This window comes from Atractosteus spatula, chromosome 4, assembly GCF_055471065.1.
Source record: "Atractosteus spatula isolate fAtrSpa1 chromosome 4, fAtrSpa1.hap1, whole genome shotgun sequence".
Taxonomy (NCBI): Eukaryota; Metazoa; Chordata; class Actinopteri; order Semionotiformes; family Lepisosteidae; genus Atractosteus; species Atractosteus spatula.
In genome coordinates this window covers 48735203-48751573 of record NC_142709.1, presented here as the reverse complement: position 1 = coordinate 48751573, position 16371 = coordinate 48735203, and the positions used below count along the sequence as shown (strand labels likewise).

At 43.4% G+C, this 16371-nt stretch overlaps 1 pseudogene; it reads left to right on the top strand.

The window, feature by feature from the left end:
• Nucleotides 1-8056: 8056 nt before the first annotated feature.
• Nucleotides 8057-9840, top strand: LOC148836469 (uncharacterized; annotated as a pseudogene).
• Nucleotides 9841-16371: the final 6531 nt, after the last annotated feature.

Below are 16371 nucleotides of genomic sequence, written 5' to 3'. Positions count from 1 at the left end.
ATCCATATGGATGTTTTTAGGTCACATATCCACAGCTGGCAACTTTTTCATGAATGTTCAAAAACATGATTACATGAGAAAGGGTTACCTGTAGGTTACCTGATAACTCTTGGGGTGCGACACTTTAAGTGAATTGCAGAATGCTGAAAATACACAACTCGGTAGAAATGGCAAGCAGCTTGGATGTGGGAGCAGAGCATAAGCAGAGTTGATCATCTCCCAGTGGATCTAGAAGACTTCCCTGAAGCATTTCTCTTGATCTGTGAATCTCTTTTGGCAAGACCCCACCTCACAGGGGAATCTCAGGTGGTTGTCTCTACCTTAAGCCCTGATGATGCTTAACATTTCAAGAAGTCACTGTCCTCCAAAGTTCAAAAAGGACATTGAGGGTTTCCTGGAGTTCACTGGTTATTAAAGATTTATTAATTACATCACCACCACTGGGACCCTGTCATTGAACTCGCTACAAAAGGTAACCCAGACACAGATTAGAGGATGGATCAGTACCCTGCTGCTTTCCAGACTATTACAGATCAATTCTGCCAAGTCTCAGTGTTGCACTGCCCTGACCTTTCTCACCTCTAGAAGATGATGTATAGCTATAATGGTTATAGGCATAGAGTAATATATGTATATATAGTACTGTAGCTGGCAAGCATTGTGGTTAAAATGCTTTTATTTTTTCAAAATCTGGCAATGCCAGACAGAATTCACATTCGCTGTAGCCAAAGGGCCTTGCAGATCAGAATATCAAGGAACAAAGCAATTATCATGCCCGGCTCCTCAATAGAATGGCTTTAACCTGCTAATGCGCCAACAACATTTCCTGGCCTATTGTGTTTTAAAGAAGATGGGAGGTTTTTTTAAATACATTTCAGAAAAGTGTAATCCATACTGAAAAGCTGTATTTATTCAATACAACTTGATAGTTACATTGATGGAGATAAGGATTCAAGTTGATACTGTTTAGACTTTTAATTATTTTAAACTGTATTACAGCAGCACGATGCACAATGCAACGTAAATCGCTACCTTTGTCTTCTGCGTAATAATGTTCACCTCTCTGTCCAGCAAATTAACAATTGTAATAATAATGAACTTTATTGTATATAGCGCCTTTAAAGGTGGCTTCTCAAAGCGCTTTACGGGATAAAAACAACAGAGCTGCTAAACAGGTTTTTATCATTTTTTGGCACAGCCAGCTGGCTGTCAAGTGGTATTAAATTAAACTTGTTTGTATAGATGACTTTGCTAAAATGTATTTAAAAATAAAAACGATTACAATTGGCACGCCTGTAGCTTTTTCACAAAACCTCCTAGAGTAATGAAAACACTTGCTTTGTGTCACAATGTGACTGTTTTCACAGCCTTCACTATGTCGTTTTTAAGCCATTTTTTTTACCATGTTTGAATATTCTTCTGTCCATATCTTTGGAAAGGAAACACAGAAAGCCTTCAAACCAAATGCACTTTGAAGACCACGACTTGTGAAAATGTTCACAGCCTCCACGGAAAACTCAGTGAGCTAATTCTCTTTTTTTAAACCTCTGGTTTTTCACTGATGCGTAATCACGCACTAACTGGAACCCGGGGGGGGCGCTGTGTGTTAAGAAAGTTAGGTGTTAGCATAAACTATTAGTGAGTGGCTCTGGTGAAATTTCACTGTGAACTGAAGAGTTAAAGTGTAAAGTGTTTCCTCTTTTTAACAGGAAGAGACGTGGTGCTTGAAACAAGAGAGTGTGTGTTTTTTTTAATCCCTGGCGGAACCAGGCTTCCATAAGAATCAAGTAATAGGTTTATTCCATGCTGAAAAAAAGAAGAAAGAAAACACATTCCATAAGAATCAGTGCCTTTATATAGCGCCTTTAAAGGTGGCTTCTCAAAGTGCTTTACAGGATAAAAACAACAACAACAACAATTTTGTATTGCATTGCACTTTGACAGATCGTCTTTAAATCAATTGTTGATTTAAAGTTTGACAGTAAATGTTTATATTGTAATGCATACAGCCTCCATTTCTTTATAAAAATTTAAAAAATCGTTTGCGCAACCTAAGAGGGTGAGTCTGCTCTCATTGACAGATGACACTCCTCCATACACTCAAGTGAAAAATTAATAACGCCAATGTAAATGTCGTATTTACAATTTGTTGATAATAAAAATGTAAAGTTCTCTAAAGCTTTCTCAGTCAAGTATGATAGTTTACCCTGGGAGCTGTGTAAGTATGCGTAGGCAGCAAAAGATCAGCTAAACTGGGAAGATGTGATGCCGAAGATATTATTAATGACCTTTTAAATCTGAAGGGAGATCTAAAGGAATCCCCACACGATAGAAGCAGGAAGCAGAAGCTGAAGCAGGAACCGTTGTCGGAGACGGTGACTATTCGTTGTTATTAAAAAATTACTTAGATTCAAACATGTTGTGATATTTAGAAATATAAAAAGTCAATTGTCCATAATATTGCTATTTTATTTTTTCAAAGAAATGTTTGTTAAAGGAAAATTCATGGCACTTACTGGATTTAAACATCCGACCGCTCACTTAGAGGTCGGGCACTTAGACCATTACGCCACTCGCATGATGAGTGGTGAAACAGCCCTATACATACAGTATCAATAGACATTGTACAGTATGCTACTGTTTGTGTTGCAGTACATGAATATAATTATATCGTTATTAATTTCTTTAGATACGCGATTCCATATTATACTCCCTATTCATCAAATTCTACAAGTACAGAGTGCAAAGTGCAGCCATTCAAAGTGCGCAGCACAGACACGTACCACGGGTAATTGGCTACCGCCTCACGCATCATGACGCGCGATGATGCAAAATACCGCGGTATGTGATTGGTTGACCAACAGGGGCACTCGTGGTGCGTTGGTCGGTCGTAGAAAGATTTAAATGTCTTTACTGTGCCCGTTTTAGTATTGAATATTTATATGGAATTTTACTAAGGGAAATCTTAGTAGCTGAGCATAAAAAGAATAAGAGCATACTGTAACGCGTGTGAAGGCCATAATGGCTGGTCTATGGCTGGTCTCGATACTTTAAAGAAAAAAATACACATCAGTATTCCATTTCTTCCTAAACATTTTAAGCATCGAAGTCTTTAACTAACATGTGAAATACCATGTAAAAAAGTGGTAGTTTTAAGCTTTTCTGCTAATATAATATGGAATCGCGTATCTAAAGAAATTAATAACAATATAATTATATTCGTGTACTGCGACAGGGCTGTTTCACCTCTCTCTTAATGTGACTTCCCCAGTAGCCCACTGGTCTACGTGCCTGACTACTAACCTACAGGTTGTGTGTTCAAATCCAGCTGGCACTGCAACTTTTCTTTTAACAAACATTTCTTTGAAAAAATAGAATAGCAATATTACGGACAATTAATTGACTTTTATATTTCTAAATATCACAACATGATTGAATTTAAGTCATTTTTAATAACAATGAATAGTCACCTTATTCCCTTCTGACAACTGTCTCTGCTTCTGCTTCCTGCTTCTATCGTGTGTGTGTGTGTGTGGGGGGGCCCTTTAGATCTCCCTTCAGATTTAAAAGGTTATTAATCATATCTTCGGTGTCACATCTTACCAGTGCAGCTGATCTTTTGCTACCTGGGTAAACTATCACAAAGCTTTAGAGAACTTAACATTTCTATTATCAACAAATTGTAAATATGACGTTTACATTGGCATTATTCATTTTTCACTTGGGTGTATGGAGGATTGTCAGCTGTCACTGACAGTAGACCCCCCCCTCTTAGGCTGCACACACGATCTTTTAAATTTTTATAGAGAAATGGAGGCTGTACAGTATGCGTTACAATATAAACATTTATATTGATTTAAATCGCGTTTTGATTTAAATCGCAAACGTGTGTTTAATTATATGTGTTTTTTGAATCAAAATCAGACAAATGCAACATAATTGATATCTTTGTCTTCTAAGTATCTTAATAAACTTTCAGCATAGCTTTCTCCCCGTTTAGATTTATTTTTCTTGGGATTTTGGGATCAAACGTGGAAAGATTAGATTGTAATAGTTTTTATTTTTTAAATACATTTTAGAAAAGTGTAATCTATACTAAAAAGCTGTACACCACCTGCTATATAGATACATATTGTAATACTTTTGGGATCGGATAGGATGGACACAAGAATTCAGACTTGCGGAGTTAAAGCAAGTTAAAGCCTTTATTTTTCTTCTCCGTCACCACCTGCCAGCCCGGCTCTCCCGCGCCCCTGCCCGCCAACAGCACGAGCCAACACACCGCCCGCGCGCCCGAGAGAGAGAGAGAAGAGAGAGAGAAAGTAAGACCCAGGGGTGCAGAAGCAGGGAACTATTTACAAGGGAAATGGATACCTCCCCAGACTGTACGCCCGCTTCACTGTGGGACAGCCGTCTTCCTAAACCCTGCCCTGACCACTTTCACTCCTGTCCTGCCCTTCTCCGTGCACCCCAGCCGGGCGCTCTTCGGCCTCTGCCCGGGGCAAATGCGCTGCAATATGTTTAGATATTTAGATATTTAGACCCGGCACGGCACCGAGAGAGCGTCTGCATTTATAACTTAGTTTTTTTGGGGGTCAAGAAGAGCTACTTCCTCGTAGTGACCTCCGGGCAACGTCTCTGACGGCAAAAAGCTCTTCAAATCAAACTTACCATGCAATGCTTACCAGTAATGAATTGTACTCCGCAAGAAGAAAATAACCTAAGGGTTTTTCAAGAACCTACAGGTCCATGTATCCTGCAAAGGGATCCTGCAAATCAACGTGGAGGGCAATTAGAGCCAAATGCGTGGTCATCAACCACCTGGCTCAAGAGCACAACGCTCAAGTGATCCTTCTTCAAGAGACTCACACCAAAGACGACAGCAATATCAAGATATATGGCTACCACCTCATAGGTGCCATCCATCATGCACACCATGGAGTGGCTACCCTAGTAAAACTTGACAAAAATGCAAAGCACGTAGCCCAGTCACCGGACGAAGATACTACACAGTGGATTGCTATTGAAATAGAAGGCTTTACTATTGTCAACATCTACAAACCACCTAGTACCCAGTTCTCCAGTCTTCCAAGCTACACGCATCCTGTCATCTATGCTGGTGACTTCAATTGTCAACACACCAACTGGGGCTATGGAAAGAACACACCAGAAGGCGAGGCCCTAGCCAACTGGGCATCCATTCAAAGCTTAACTCTGCTGTTTGATAAGAAACAAGCCAACACGTTCTTCTCTACGAGGTGGCAAAGTGGAACAAACCCGGACTTGGTGTTTTTCAGCCCAACAAACAACCACATGCCTTCACCACATCGCTCAGTGCTGAGCAGATTTCCGAACTCACAGCACAGACCAGTAGTCACGTTCCATCCAGCACTTGTGACACCAACTCCAAGTCGTCCATCCGCTCGCTGGAGCTTCCGAAAAGCAAATTGGACTGAATTCACCAAAGAAACCAGTTCCTTTCCACTTAAACTTCCTGATCCAAACTCAACTGATGTTAACGACTCGTACTCAAGGTTCTGCAATATGATTATCTCCACATCTAACAATCATATCCCAAGAGGTTTCCGAAAGACCTACATTCCCTGCTGGGATGAAGAATGTACAAACTTAGCCTCTGAACTTGAGTCAGCAACCACAACAGAAAGAGCGCAACCCATCGGCTCGGCTCTAATAGAATACCTGGACAACAAAAGGAAACAAGAGTAGAACAACACGGTCTCTGAAATCGACATGAAGCACTCCAGTAGAAGAGCCTGGCAAACCATCAACCAACTGACCGGCCAAAGCCATAAACCACAAACCCAAAACCAGGTCAAAGCCAAAGACGTCGCAAAGGTGCTTGTTGACAGTGGCAAACCAACCCACATAGACAAGCAGTTTGCCAGGAAAGTTAAACAAGAGATTCATGACAGCTGGCGAGCCAGCTCAGCAGATGATAACAGTCACAGCAGCTTCACCTATTCTGAACTGATTGCAGCGATTTCCACCCTCAAGGCAGGGAAAGCTCCAGGACCTGACCACCTGCATCCTGAACAGCTTACCCACCTCTCTGCACCTGCCTTAGAATGGCTACTAGCATTTTTCAACAATTGCCTATTACTAAACAAAATGCCTAAGATCTGGAGAACAGCAAAAGTCATCGCTATTCTTAAACCAAACAAACCACCTGAGGACCCAAAAAGCTACCGGCCAATCAGCCTCCTCTGCATCACCTTCAAGCTTATGGAAAGGCTAATATACAACAGAATAAGCTCTATCGTAGACCCACAGCTCCCAAATGAACAAGCAGGTTTCAGGACAAATAGATCAAGAACCGACCAGGTCTGCTGTATGGTTGATGATATCGAACAATGCTTCCAAGAAAAAAAGAAAGCGGGTGCTGTTCTTGTGGACTTAACAGCAGCTTACGACACAGTCTGGCATAAAGGACTCATACTCAAACTGCTTCGTACCATCCCAAACAAGAAAAATGGTCCTCTTTATCCAAGAACTAATCTCTAACAGATCATTTACCTTAACACTGGGCAACGACACCTCCAGGAAATTTTACCTTAAGAATGGCATCCCGCAAGGCTCAGTGCTGGCTCCAATGCTGTTTAATATCTACACAGCTGACCTGCCATGTACAACTGCCAAAAAGTACATATACGCAGACGACATTGCTATAATGCATTGCTCCACAGACATCAAAGCAATAGAAACTACACTATCGAATGACCTGAACAAGCTGAACTGCTACTTCAAAGACTGGAGGTTAAAACTTAGCATCACCAAGACAGTGAGCAGCATTTTCCACCTCGCCAATCGCCTTGCTAACATAACAATCAACATCAAGTGCGAAGACAAAACTATTCCATTTGAGAAAAGCCCGAAATATCTAGGAGTTGTCCTTGATCGCTCACTGACCTTCAAACAACATCTCGAACAAACAGCAGCAAAAATCCAAGCAAGGAACAACCTCCTGCAAAGACTAGCTGGCACTAGCTGGGGTGCAAATTTCACCGTCTTACGCACCTCTGTGCTTTCTCTGGCCTTCTTGGTAGCTGAGTACTGCTCTCCTGCCTGGCACAACAGCAGCCACACGAAGAAGGTAGACACAGCCCTGAACAACAGCATGCGCATTATAACCGGGTGCATTAGATCTACGCCCACTGAATTGCTACCGATTCTCAGCGGCATCTCTCCACCTAACCTTCGCAGAGAAGCAAGTTGCATCAACCTTGCACTGAAAGCCTCGGATGACTCCAACTTGCTGCACAATGCCATCTGCAACCGGAACACCACAATCCTCCGATTAGAAAACCGGCACTCACCTTCTAACACAATGAGGCACCTTATGAAAGAAGCAAACAATGACAATGGCACTAATTGGGCTAACAAAAAGTGGCAAGACCCGTGGAATAATAACAACCACAGACTGAAACAATTTCTTGACAAAGTATCCAACAAACCCGCTGGAAATGACCTACCCAGACAAGCCTGGGTCAAGCTGAACCGACTAAGAACCGGACATGGCCGTTTCCAGGCCACCCTACACAAGTGGGGTTTCACTGATGACCCAACTTGCGAATGCGGCGATGGCAAGGAGCAGACGGCCGACCACATCCTATACTCCTGCCCTCGCTTCAGATGCCCCGGCAACTTTATCGATTTGGATGATGCCAGCCGCGACTGGCTGAGCCACCTGACTGTGACAATATAACTATGTAACTTCTGCATGTTAAGCTCATATGAATATATATACTTAGTTTTTAAAATTAGTCAAGCAATATGAAGCATCTCTTTTTACTTTTAAGTCCCTTAATTATCATTAAGCACAGCTTTCTCACCACTTAGATTACTTTTTGATACCATCCTTAGACAAAGCAGAAACTTGTTGTATTTTCCGATGACATACAAGTGGAAAGATTACAGATTTTAATTGTCTTTTATTTTGTTATTTAATATAAAGAACTTATCTTAACACAGACATGTGGTTAGTGCCCTGCGGGGTAGTTAATGTGGTAAGGTTCTAAGTAAGGCACTGATCGGTAAAATGGGGAATGAAAATTCGAAGACGAAAACGGGACCAAGCAGTCCAGCAAAATACATGTATGATAAGTTTGGAGAAATGGGAATAAAGTGTCTTCCATTATGGAGTAAGTTAGGTTTTTCAGAATAAGGTAGTTTTAGTACCATACAGATACAACAACTAGAAGAACAGTTAAAAGAAAAGGAGGAAAAGGGAAATAAGAAAGTCGACTGGAAGTGTTTTGAGGTGTGGAAAACTGAGTCGCAAGTTAGAGAAATACAAAGTAAACTGGGCAATAAGGGGAAGCAAACTGAAACACCTATGAACATAGTGGGAAGAGAATATGGATTAATATACTGTCAACCTTTTACTGATAATATGTCAGGGTGGAGAAGTGAAAGATGGCCCCGTGACGGGAGTTTTCAGCCATGGGCCATACGATTAATACACGAAATGACAGATTCGCCTAACCCAGGGGGAGATCCTTTGTGGGATTATGATTATATGTGTAAATGTGTAAGTGTATGGGATGAATGTGCTAAAAGATATAAACCACGATGAGGTAAGAAACCTGAACAGATGATGTTGAGCACTACTAAAGTGTACCCCGAATTGGATTGTTTTGCAGTAGCTACTGCTCCTGTGATTGATCCTCCGTCACCTCCACCATATGGGGGAGATAGGCGACCGACCTCGCCATATAATAGGCGACGGGAAGGGGGACAGGGTGACCCTAGAGGGGCGCTCTCGCCATCCTGCACCAGAAGAGGGGTGCGGTATGATGGGGGTCGCTCCACCGACCCTTCCGCCGTTCTGCATCCCCGGTCAACGGATGGGGAGGAGGGGGTGCCCCATATGCCAATGATTGAATGTCCTAATCCCCGCACTGGTGATAATGAGGAACCTACTGTCCTTGTTTTCCGACCATGGAAATTAACAGAGTTGGCGGCAGTTATTGGGGAACTGCCAAACCCCAAAACCAATGGGTGCAAGTACACGACAGCCCTGAGACGGCTGGTAGCACAAAGCAGACCCACAAGCGGAGAGCTAGAGACTATTTTTATAAAGACTTTGAAGCTTGATTACGGCGACGTAAGGGGAGACAGTCAAGATGAGTTTAGCCCTGACCACCCATACAGCAGCGATGCTGGCAGTGACTATCAGACCCAGCTTAATGCCATATGTTGCAGAATAGAGGCAAAATACCCGGGGAAAGTGGATTGGGTGGTGCTGAGGCAAATTAAGCAGAAACCTGGAGAACCTTTTTAGAGAGACTGACTCCTCTCTTCAATAATCTTAGTGGCCTGCCTGAACCCCCGGCAGGAGGGGAAGGGTCAGTTTACGAAACCCAACTCACTAACCTTTTTGTAGAGGGACTGCTTCCAGAAACAGGCGGCATGGTAAAAACTACCTGTATCGGCTGGGACACCACCCGATTAGCAGAAGTATGCCGCCATGCTTATCTCGCTGAACGACAGCTCACAGACAAGAGGGAGTGGAAAGTCCGAAAGGACAGTCATCAGCTTTACCAACTGCAAATGGCTCAACTGCAGTTTTACAAGGGTAACTGCAGTAGAGGCCGAGGGCGAGGGCAGCGCGGCCGTGAAGGACGGAGAGGAAGAGGCAGAGGCACGAGAGGGGACTCCTAGGCTTGCTTCAAGTGTGGACGGAAGGGACACTGGGCTCGTGACTGCCCTGAACAAAACACAACAGAAGGCAGAGACGACGGTGACAACTGGGATCCACCACCACCCCCTCCAGCCGAGGTAACCATGAGCTCACCCTGGCAAAGGGAGCAAAGGGACTGACTTTCATCGCAAGCTGAGGTAGGACCTGAGGGCACCGAGACTTTTATCTTATCTGCCCTCTCCCCTCCGTCTCAGCTGCCCAAGGTTACTTTACACATTAATTGGAGACCCTCATGAATTTTTAGTGGATACCGGAGCCACACACTCGTTACTCAGGGATAATATCCATAGGTTCGACCCTTCCTCAAAGTCCATTTTAACAGTACGACATCCTACAAAATCGTATTTTACTGAACCCCTCACAGTAGAATGCCAACAGCATGGGTATGGGCCGGGTAATCACTTGTTCCTTCTTTCTAGAGGGTGCCCTGTTAATTTGTGTGGCAGAGATTTACTCTGCAAAATGGGCCTCACCATCATCTGTTCAGAACAGGGGCTTGAGCTAACCTGCAATGAAGACTGCTTGCCACCCACCATGTTGGTACAACACTCACCCACAGTCCCTGACTGCTATTACAGTTGGGACTTAGTGCAGGATGAGGAACAAACACCACAACTCCTTTTACAGGAGGTTAAGAGACTGTGGCCAGGCCATGGTGATTTTCAGGATGGGAGTAATTTACATTGTACTGCAGAGGTTAGTTTTGGAGGTCCAACTGAGGAATTTGAGGCGGCATGGTTCGGTGATGGACAGTATAGTGATAAGCTTTCTGGCAATGGGTATTTAATTTCGGCAGACTTTGCAGCACTAGCTATGACCTTAACAGAAAAACAGAAAACACTTTATCGAGAGGGAACGCACCCTCATGTTTCCCTTGCTAAAGCATCAGGTTTCGCTGGCAAAACGTAGGCGTCTTTGTCCGGTGGTGTCTTGAAAGCTGCTCGTGGTCAGCTCTTGATTCAAAGGGAGTTAGATACAATGCCACACTCCAGGCTAGTTGGTACCATGCTCAGCGATCCTTCAAACCTGGAGGACCGTGCACCTCACGGCTCCAGATGACCAAATGGGTGCATTATTTGTGTCTACCCCTGTTGACACTTCCCATCCCGCACTAGAGGGGGTGCCTAGTTCCCTCTGGGCAGCCCACAAATATGATGTAGGACTGATGAAAGGAGCTTTCCCGCTCAAAGTGAAACCCAAGTCCACCTATAGGCTGAGTAAGCCCCAGTATCCGCTCAGGCCAGACTCTGAAGTTGGGCTCCAACCCGTGGTTAACCAGTTGGTCACTGCGGGAATCTTGATTCCCTGCCCAACATCTCCCTGTAACACTCCACTGTTCCCCATAAAAAAAGCTGATGGGGAATCCTGGCGCCCAGTCCAAGACCTAAGAGCAGTAAATGCAGCTATATACTGTATGCTCGAGCTCCTGTAGTTCCAAATCCAACCACCATTTTGTCATCTATCCCCGGGGACTCAAAAGTTTTTTCTGTAATAGATTTGGCAAATGCATTCTTTAGTATTCCAGTACACCCTGAGTCTCAGTTTTGGTTTGCTTTCACGTTTCAAGGGAAAAAGTATACCTGGACTCTTATGCCTCAGGAGTATACCGAAGCTCCTACTATCTTTTCCTCTGCATAGCAGGACTGTCTCTCAGGGTTTGGTTTTAAAAACGGTAGTACACTAGTGAAGTATGTTGATGATTTGTTGGTTTGCTCTCCAACCAAAAGCTTGCATTCAGGATACTAAAGATCTTCTAAATTATCTTGCCAGTACTGGAAATAAGGTTTCGCTATCAAAGCTGCAGCTTGCAAAAATCTGGGTCATGACATTTCTGCAAATTCATGCTCAATTGGCACGGAGCGAATAACTGCTATCCAAAAAATTCCAAAACCTCGCACCAAGAAGGAAATGATGTCCTTCTTAGGCTGCACAGGTTACTGTAGGGCGTGGATACCAGGGTATGCAAAATTAGCACAGCCATTGTCTGACATGGCACACGCCTCAGGCCTGAATATGACCAACAGACTGACTTGGACTGAAGAAGGGGAAAACGCTTTTGTTGAACTCAAGACTGCTCTTATGTCTGCCCCGGCGTTGGGCATTCCTGACATGACTAAAGGGTTCACTTTATGTGTTGACGAGAAGTCTGGTTTCTACAGTGCTGTCCTTTTACAAGAACACGGAGACCGTCTTAAACCAGTTGCTTATTATTCTCAGTGACTTACCTCTGTAGCCAGAGGCCTGCCAGCCTGCCTACGTGCTGTAGCGGCAGCAGCTGCAGCAGTCATGGCTTCTTCCTCCCTGGTTTGTTATCGTCCGCTTAAACTCTTAGTTCCACATGCTGTGGCCTCTATCCTCCTTCAAAGTAAAACGTCACATTTTTCTTCTGCATCTACTCTTCACTACCATCATGTCCTTTTATCTTTGCTGCATGTTACTGTCGAGCGATGCACAGTGTTAAACCCTGCAACCTTGCTACCTACTCAGGACGAGGGGGAGCCACATGATTGCCTGGTGGCCATCACCTCTCAGGTAACCCCCTGGGAGGATTTCTTTTCTTCTCCCATCCCTAACTCTAAGTTGCTCTTCTATGTTGACGGGTCAGCTCGCAAAGACCCAACCACCGGATTGAGTCATGTGGGGTATGCAGTGGTTTCTGACCACTCCACTGTCGATTCCCTCCCTTCACATTTATCTGCCCAGGCAGCCGAACTTTTGGCTTTAACAAGGGCTTGCGTCCTGGCAACCGGAAAATCAGTTACTATTTACACTGATAGTAGATACGCTTTTGGGGTTTTGCATGACTTTGGTACTCTCTGGAAAAACAGGGGGTTTCTCACATCACAAGGCATGCCGATCCAACACTCCATCTTGGTAAGCAACTTGCTTGAGGCTATCTTGTTGCCCAGCTCCGTTGCTGTGTACAAGTGCGTATCACACACCCGCTCGCCTGATGAGATCTCAAGAGGCAATTCCTGGGCCGATGTTGCAGCAAAGGCAGCGGCGGCATCCCTTTCTTTCCTTGCACTTTTACTTCCCATTCTCAGCTCGGAGACCGAAATGGCCTCACTAGCTGACATTCAGGCCCTGGCCACTCCGGCTGAAAAGGCAATCTGGAGAAAGTCTGCCTTGTTTTCTAATGGAGTCTGGCTAGGCCCGACGGGGAAACCATGTCTTCCTCAACATTTCTTCCCCTACATTGCTAAAAAGACACATGGACGAGACCATGTGTCAAAAGGAGGGATGGTAAGTATGGTGAGTATGCAATGGGACACGAGGGGATTCACAAATTTTGCAGAGAAATTTTGTAATAAATGCCTCATTTGTGCGCAAAACAATGTAGGGCAAGGCACTAAAACTCAGGCCTCAGCGCACCCCGTCCCAGATGATCCGTTTGATCACATTATGATGGATTTTATTGAACTAACACCATGTAACGGATACAAGTATTGCCTGGTGATCGTAGACATGTTTTCTAGATGGGTAGAAGTTTTTCCCTGTAAGCACGCTGATGCCAAAAGTGTGACTAAGCATCTACTCCAGGAGGTCATTCCCCGATGGGGAATCCCAGGGAAACTTAGTTCAGATAACGGTACCCACTTTGTGAACAGTCTCATTACCTTTCTGGCAGATCACCTGGGCATTGATTTAAAACAGCATTGCTCATACCACCCTCAAAGTGGGGGAGCGGTGGAATGAGTAAATGGGACCATAAAAAATAAACTGACCAAAATGATGGCTGAAAAAGGAATGAATTGGATGACGTGCCTACCATTGGTGCTGATGTATTTAAGGGCTAGGCCACATTCCACCACGGGGCTCTCACCACATGAGGTTCTTACTGGACACCACATGAGAATAGGGCTCCCAGTAATGAAGGGGGAGGCCACAGACCTCACCCAGTTAGATGAGTGTTTGGCAGCATATTGCCGGAAAATGTCTAAACTTTTTAGTGATATTCATAAACAGGTTAAAGCTGCGCTGCCTGCACCAGGCCAGGACCTCTGCCACACACTCCAGCCAGGAGACTGGATTCTGGTGAAAGACTTCAGGAGGAAGAAGTGGTGTTCACCCAGGTGGAGGGGACCTTACCAGGTGTTGCTGACCACTGCCACCGCTGTGAAGGTCATGGAGAGGGTGCCTTGGATTCACGCATCCCACTGTAAAAAGGTCACGAGCGAACTGAGCGAAACGCTGAAGTGATGTCTGCAAGGAATGGATGAGGATCGCCTGCTTGGGACTGCTGTGCACAGCCTTTTTCATGTTTATGTGGAAGCCTATCACCACTCCGAAAGAAGAAGAATCTAAATGCGAAGTCTCTTTGTGTAAAGACTGGTTGAATGAGGCTGATAATGAGGGGGATATGAATAATTTGTGGTATAAATTTGTGAATCATACTGTTAAATCACAGAAATTTAATGTATCTTGTTACGTATGCACTATAATGCCTCATTCTACAGCCTCACCCATGAGACTTTTTCCCCAACCTGTTAGTAGTCCTATCTCTGAATGTATAAGTTTAGTGGAAGGATTTCCAAAGCCAAACCCAAAATATTTTCCCACTTTCACCATAGTGTCTTTAAAGTACTCCAAGGGGAGTCCAAATTTCGAGGACCCGACTGATATGAAAAGGAATACTACAGTAGCATTAAGCTCTGTTTCAACCTCCGATCCAGGAGGACTTACTTCTATTCACTTCAATGTTGCCAGTAAAAGATCAGAATGCCCTCCTTTGTGGGATTACCTAAAAAATCATATTAACTGGACTAATTCTCCTGTTAAAATAGTAGTCCACCGGCCCTCAATGGTTTATCACTTTTATTGCTATGAAAACAATGGCCGTGGCCCCTCATTAGGAAAAACAGGAGGCTGTAACACTACAGTTACGAGCCATACTTTATCCGACGGAACTATGGTTTTAATGGATTGGTATTGGCAATGTGGTGCGAAAATTTATAATAGCCTTCCACCACAGTTGAAAGGAGTGTGTGCCCTAGTCACTTTACACCTCTCCATTCTCGTAGTCCCAGTGAACTCTCATTTGATAAATTCAGTCAAGCCCTTTCAGAGGAAGCTAAGGGTCAAACGCGCTCTCAGTTGGGCTGACAGATATGGCCCGGATATGTGTAATATACCAGATGACTATAGACTATTTACTGCAGCAGAAATTATTTTTTCCTCAGGACTGAGTATTCAGGCTATAGCTAATGCCCGCTGGTTACAAATTACTCACTATGAAATGTACTCCTTTATTAATATCACGATAGAAGGCTTAGACGCTATCAAACAAGAATTAAGGGGAGTCCGATTAATGGCACTTCAGAACAGGTTCGTTAGACCTCCAAAATGCAGCCTCTGGAGGAGTCTGTGCTTTAATAGGAGAATCCTGTTGTACTTATATTCCAGCTAAAGACGATTATCACGGAAATCTTACGCTCGCTATTCATCATTTGATGGAACTAAAAGACAAGGTGAACAAAGAAAGAGGCATTAAAGATACACTCGCTTCCTTCTCCTGGTTAGAATCACTGTTTGGGCCATGGGGAATGTTTTTCTTTAAGTTACTAACACCGGTTATACTTGTCTTTCTGTTATTATGTTGCTGTATGACATGTATTATTCCAATGCTTCGCAATATGGTAATGAATATGTTTACGCATCAGTATATTTTGTTAAGAACACAAGAATCCGAAGGGAACCTCCTGGGAATCCATATGAAGGGTCCAGCTTTTAAACATTTTAAGAATAAAAAGGAGGGAATTGAAATGGAAATCTAATGGGTAAATTGATTTTTAAAATGTTAAAGAGCTTTAGAGAAATATATGTCAATGATGTAGCTGCTGTGCTGCGTGCAGGCTGTCAGAAGACAGTTTGTCAAGAAAGGACATAACTGTCTAAATTACCAAATTAGCCGAGTGCAATTGCTAAACTTTGCACAATATGTATTGGCACTTCTTCTTTCGTTTCTACAGTATGTTGTAATCTTACTGATACTAAGGAAAGGGAAGTATTAGATGGGGACTAAGTGCTGTATTTTTCCATTGTATACAACATCTTTATAAAAAGCCTGTACTACCTGTAACAAGTTGAGTCTCTGATGCACTCTGCACAGTGACAGCAGGGCTCCCAATATTGCAATATTGAAATAAAGACCTTACTCAGGTGAGAACTCTCTCTTGTGGCTTCCTTGATAGGTATATTTCCATGACACTGTGCATTCAATGCCCATTGAAAGAGTTTGAAAAGTTAAGTCAGTTTCTTTCAACTTTTGCTTGTATGACAATTAAGAGACCATTCCCTTTTGGAACAAAGCACTGTATAGAGGCACATATGTCAGAAAAAAATGTTTAGAAAACATTGAAATAACTCATTTCCTAAGTATCATTCCTGCACTAAAACACACCCATATTATCAAAAAGTTTCTATGTTTTCTGGGAATCAAATCCTAACCTTAGCTAAGGGTTTTGCTAGGTTAGCGTTAGGTTTAGGATTCAGGGATTTACCAAAGACTTTTCACAATATTCAATGAGTATCTCTTCAGGCTTAAGTGGCCTAAGAGTTAGAAACAACTAATATATTTGGCTTTATTTGTAAATATACCTGTGCATTCAATGCCCATTGCAAGAGTTTGAAACGCTAAGTCTGTTTCT